This window comes from Suricata suricatta, chromosome 5 (genome assembly GCF_006229205.1).
Source record: "Suricata suricatta isolate VVHF042 chromosome 5, meerkat_22Aug2017_6uvM2_HiC, whole genome shotgun sequence".
In the NCBI taxonomy this organism is placed as follows: Eukaryota; Metazoa; Chordata; class Mammalia; order Carnivora; family Herpestidae; genus Suricata; species Suricata suricatta.
The window spans coordinates 3929207-3935478 of record NC_043704.1 but is presented as its reverse complement, the minus strand read 5'-3'; positions in this window follow the sequence as shown (position 1 = coordinate 3935478).

Here is a 6272-nt window from a genome sequence, read left to right as displayed (position 1 = left end):
CCATTATAAGACAGATTCATAAGGGGAAAAAAGGCTTAAGTATAGGAACATGAACAAGATGAGCATCAGGCAAATGATGCTTAGGTGCCATCGTGACTTATGGAGAGGTGTAGAGATTTAGAAATTCAAAGAGGGGGAAATACATTCACAGGAAAAAGGAAAGAATAAATGTTGGGCAAAGAAATATTTGTCATGCCAGGCAGGAACCTCTTTTTAAAAGGTTCCTCTCTGGATCAGGGGAGGAGCCAAGATGGCGGAGAGGAAGGGAGCACTGTAAACTTCGTCTTCCACATCTATCGAACTGAGAAGGACATTACTCCCACCTGCAAGAGTGGAAGGAGAGGGGCACCTGGGTGGCACAGTTGGTTAAGCGTCCGGCTTTGGCTCAGGTCATGATCTCATGGTTCGTGGGTTCAAGCCCCGAGTAGGTTCTGTGCTGACAGCTAGCTCAGAGCCTGGAGCATGCCCTGGATTCTGTATCTCCCTCTGTCTCTGACCCTGCCCTGCTTTGCTCTCTCTGTCTCTCAAAAAAAAAAACAGATAAAAAACATTTAAAAAAAAAAGAGTGGAAAGGGAAAACACAGACTCCAGAAAGAAGACAACCTCAAAGATGCCTGAGTGAGTGAGTGCGAACTTGGGAGATTGGAAAATGGGCCAGCCCGAGACGGGCAGGGGAGGCGGGAGACCCAGCCCAACATGGGGCAAATGTGCGGAGCCTGAAAAGACAGAGAAAGTGAACAAGCTCTTAGTACTGTCTCTGGAGAAGAGAGAAAGAATATTTAACCCCACTCAGAGAGAAAAACTCTCACTCCGTATATAACTGCTGGGTAGCCCAAATCCCGAACCCGGGTGGCACAAGGGAATAAACAACTTCCTGCCCTGCGCCATTCCGGTGGGGAGTCGGCATCCCTGGCTGTGGTGTCAGGAGCCCTCACTTCGGCTCGGCTGCAGGAATGGGAACGAATACCTCATTGCCATGGCGCGTCTCACCCCTAGCATATGCCACAAAAATCCTGAATCCTGGGTGCCATCAGGGAAAAACTAGCCCCCACCGCTAAGAGATCCTGGCAGAGCGTTGGGTGCAGTGGAGGGCGGGGGCGCACTCCCACTGCAGGAGCGGGCAGCTCATTTACGGCTACGCCTGGAGCCTTGTGCAGCAGCAGCACGAATCCCGGCAGTGCCAAGAGAAACTGATCTCTCCCCCTACCCGATCCCTATCCCGGCTGGGGGCTGGGAGTTGGCAGTGGAGCCTGTCAGGGCTCCACCTTGCCTCCTGCTGCTCACCTCGCCTCAGGCAGCAGCAGCGCATATCTCAGCTGGCACCAGGAGAAACTGTCCCCTCCCCCTACAGGATTCTGGTTCAGAAGTCAGCCACTGGTTGAGGTCAAGGAGGTTATTCCTACTTTCTCCTCGAGGGTTTTGATGGTTTCCTGTCTCACATTCAGGTCCTTCAGCCACTTTGAGTTGATTTTTGTGTATGGTGTAAGAAAGTGGTATAGTTTCATTCTTCTGCATGTGGCTGTCCAGTTCTCCCAGGACCACCTGCTAAAGAGGCAGTCTTTTTTCCATCGGATACTCTATCCTGTTTTGTGAAAAATTAATTGGTCGTTCAATTGTGGGCCCAGTTCTGGGTTTTCTATTCTATTCCATTGGTCTATATGTCTGTTTTTGTGACAATACTCTACTGTTTTGATGATCCTGATCTCAACTGCAGCAATTGACAATAAAGGGATGGACAAATATCTATCATGAGACTGGAAGCCAAAAGAAAAACGGAGTAGCCATATTTATATTAGAAAAACTGGACTTTAAAGTAAAGGCAGTAACAGGAGGTGAAGAAGGACATTATATAATAATGACAGGGTCTCTCCATCAGGAAGAGCTAACAATTGTAAATATCAATGCGCCAAACTGGGGAGCGCCCAAATACATAAAACAATTAATCACAGACAAAAACAATCTTATTGATAAGAATGTGTTAATTGCAGGGGACTTTAATACTCCACTGACAATAACGGATAGATCAACCAGACAGAAAATCACTAAATAAACAATGGACCTGAATGACACATTGAAACAGATGGAATTGATAGTTATATTTAGAACTCTGCATCCTGAAGTTAGGAAAATCAACTTCTTTTTCATGGCACATGGCACATCCAAGATAGACCACATACTGGGACATAAGCAGCCCTCTATAAGTATAAACAAATAGAGATCATACCATGCACACTTTCAGATCACAATGCTATGAATCTTGAAATTAACCACAGGAAAAAGTCTGGAAAACCTCCAAAAAATGTGGAGGTTAAAAACCGCCATACTAAAGAATGTTGGGCTAATCAGCTAATTAGAGAAGAAATTAAAAAATATATGGAAACCAATGAAAATGAAATACAACAATCCAAAATATCTGGGACGCAGCAAAGGCAGTCCAAAAAGGAGAGTATATTGCAATCCAGGCCTATTTCAACAAACTACAAAAAGTGCAAATTCAAAGTCTAACAGAGCACCTACTGGAACTAGAAGGGGAGTAGCAAGAGCACCCTGAACCTAGCAGAAGAAAAGAAATAACAAAGATCAGGGCAGAAATAAACAATACAGAATCCAAAAGAACCGTTGAGCAGATCAATAAAACCAAGAGTTGGTTCTTTGAAAAAATAAACAAAATTGATAAACCTCTAGCCAGGCTCCTCAGAAAGAAAAGAGAGAGCACCCAGATAGACAAAATCATGAATGAAAAAGGATCTATTACAATCAATCCCTTAGAAATACAAGAAATCATCAGAGATTACTATGAAAAATTATATGCCAACAAACTGGACAACCTAGAAGAAATGGACAAATTCCTGAATGCACATGCACTGCCAAAATTCAAACGGGAAGAGTTAGAAAGCATGAATAGACCAATAACCAGGGAGGAAATTGAACCTGGTATCAAAAAATCTCCCAACGAATAAGAGCCCAGGGCCAGATGGCTTCCCAGGGGAATCCTACCAGACATTTAAAGCAGAGCTAATACCCATTCTTCTCAAACTATTCCGAGATATAGAAATAGAAGGAAAACTTCCAAACTCATTCTACGAAGCCAGCATCACTTTGATACCCAAACCAGGCAGAGACCCAGCACACAAAGACAACAACAGACCAACATCCTTAATGAATACAGATGCAAAAATACTCAACAAGATACTGGCAAATTGAATTCAACAGCATATTTTAAAAAATTATCCATCATGATTGAGTAGGATTCATTCCTGGGTTATAGGACTGGTTCAATATTCACAAATCTATCAATATGATCCACGACATTAAGAAAAGAAAGGATAAAAACCATATGATCCTGTCGATAGATGCAGAAAAAGCATTTGACAAAATACAGGAACTGTTCTTTAAAAAGAAACCCTTGAGAATGTCGGAATAGAAGAAACTTGCCTAAACATTATAAAAGCAGTTTATGAAAAGCCCACAGCTAAGATCATCCTCAATGGGGAAAAACTGAGAGCTTTACCCCTGAGATCAGGAACATGACAGAGGTGTCCACTCTCACCACTATTGTTTAACATAGTGCTGCAATTCCTAGCATCAAAATCAGACAACAAAAGGATTGGCTAGGAAGAAGTCACACTTTCCCTTTTCGCAGATGACATTATACCCTACATGGAAAACCCAGCAGACTCCACCAGAAGCCTTCGGGAACTAATCAATGCATTCAGTAAAGTTGCAGGGACAAACTCAAATTACAGAAATCAGTTGCATTCCTATACACCAAAAATGAAACAGCCGAAAGAGAAATCAAGAAACTGAACCCATTCACAATTGCACGAAAAACCATAAAGCACCCAGGAGTAAACCTAACCAAAGATGTAAAAACCTATATGATGAAAGCTATTGAAAACTTCTGAAACAGATTGAAGAAGACAACAAGAAATGGAAAAACATTCCCTGTTCATGGATCGGAAGAATAAACATTGTGAAAATGTCATTACTACCCAAAGCTATCTGCACATTCAATGCAATCCCCATTAAAATTGCACCAACATTCTTCTCAAAGCTAGAACAAACTATCCTCAAGTTCGTATGGAACCACAAATGACCCCGAATAGCCAAAGTCATAGTGAAGAAGAAAACCAAAAAGGGAGGCATCATAATCCCAGACTTTAGCCTCTACTACAAAGCTGTCATCATCAAGACAGTATGGTATTGGCACAAAAACAGACACATAGACCAATGAAATAGAAGAGAGAACCCAGAACTGGGCCCACAAATGGACTGCCAATTAATTTTTGACAAAGCAGGAAAGAGTAGCCGATGGAAAAAAGACTGCCTCTTTAGCAGGTGGTGCTGGGAGAACTGGACAGAACATGCAGAAGAATGAAACTATACCACTTTCTTACACCATACACAAAAATCAACTCAAAATGGCTGAAGAACCTGCATGTGAGACAGGAAACCATCAAAACCGTCGAGGAGAAAGTAGAAAACAACCTCCTTGACCTCCAACGCAGCATTTTCCTACTCGACACATCCCCAAAGGCAAGGGAAATGAAAGCAACACTGAACTCTTGGGACCTCATCAAGATAAAAAGCTTCTGCAAGGCAAAGGAAACAATCAAGAAAACTAATAGGCAACCGACAGAATGGGAAAAGATAGTTGCAAATGACAAATAAGATAAAGGGCTAGTATCCGAAATCTATAAGAAACTCACCAAACGTCCCACCCACAAAACAAATAACCTAGTGAAGAAATGGGCAGAAGACATGAACAGACACTTCTCCAAAGAGGAGATCCAGATGGCCAACAGGCACATGAAACGATGCTGAACATCACTCATCATCAGGGAAACACAAATCAAAACCACGCTGAGATACCACCTCACACCATTCAGAGTGGCTAAAATGAAGAAATTAAAAACCATAGATGCTTGCGAGGGTGTGAAGAGACGGGCACCCTCCTACACTGCTGGTGGCAATGTAAACTGGTGCAGCCGCTCTGGAAAACAGTGTGGAGGGTCCTCAAAAAGCTATCCATAGAACTCCCTGATGACCCAGCAATAGCACTGCTAGGGATTTACCCAAGGGATACAGAAGTGCTGATGCATAGGAGCACTTGTACCCCAATGTTCATATCAGCGCTGTCAATAATAGCCAAAACATGGAAAGAGCCAAAATGCCTATCACCTGATGAATGGTTCAAGAAGATGTGGTATATATATACAATGGATCATTTCATAGCAATGAGAAAGAATGAAATCTGGCCATTTGTAGGAAAATGGATGGGCCTTGAGGGTGTCATGCTAAGCGAAATAAATCTGGCAGAGAAGGACAGATATTATATGTTTGCACTCATAAGTCTGACAGGAGAACAGGAGAAACCTAATGGAGGACCAACGGGAGGGGAAGAGGGAAAGAGAGTTGGGGAGAGAGAGGGACGCAAAACTTGAGAGACTATTGAATACTGAAAACGAACTGAAGGCTGAAGGGGAAGGGGAAGGGGGAAAAGAGGTGGTGGTGATGGAGGAGGGCACTTGTGGGGAAGAGCACTGGCTGTTGTATGGAAACCACTTTGACAATAAACTATTAAAAAAAAAAAAAAAAGAAAGAAGGAAAGAAAAGGTTCCTCTCTGGTATTAGCTCTTTTCCCATAGAGGTCCCTCATCTAATTTATTCTTGGAATAAATGCCTTAGAAAATAAGGCAATCTTTCCTTTGCACCAACAGAATAATCCTAGAAGACATTGTGTTACGTTAATCGAGCCACACAGAGAAAAATAGATAGTGTATGAAATTGATGACATTTTGGGTTGCTGCGGGGTTTCTGGGGTCCAGAGATGACAACCGAGAAAGAATCCTTAAGGGCTTCTGATTTTATTAAAGCATGGAGACAAGACCCATGGGCAGAAAGAGATGCACTGGGGTAGTTGGGCGGTGGCGGGATTGACTCTTTTATGCAGTCGAGGAAGATAGAGTCTAGAGAGAGTTTCCAGAGAGACTTTCACATGTTACAGACTTAATGGAGGGCTGGGTCTTCTCAAGTTAAGGCTGTTTTTCCTTCCAGCAAAGCATTACCATTGAGACAGTAGGGCGTTCCTGGACTTCAGGCTATGATGAGATTGCCTTGTTCTGGTAAGCTGCTGCAGACTCTTCTCTGTTCACATGTTTGTTTCTTTTTCCTTTCCTGGTTTGGGGTAGCCGGGAGGGTCCAAGGAGGGCGATGTGCTAGCCTGTGCTTTGCCCCTCAGCCTGCCTCAAGTCCCTCATCAAAATCACATG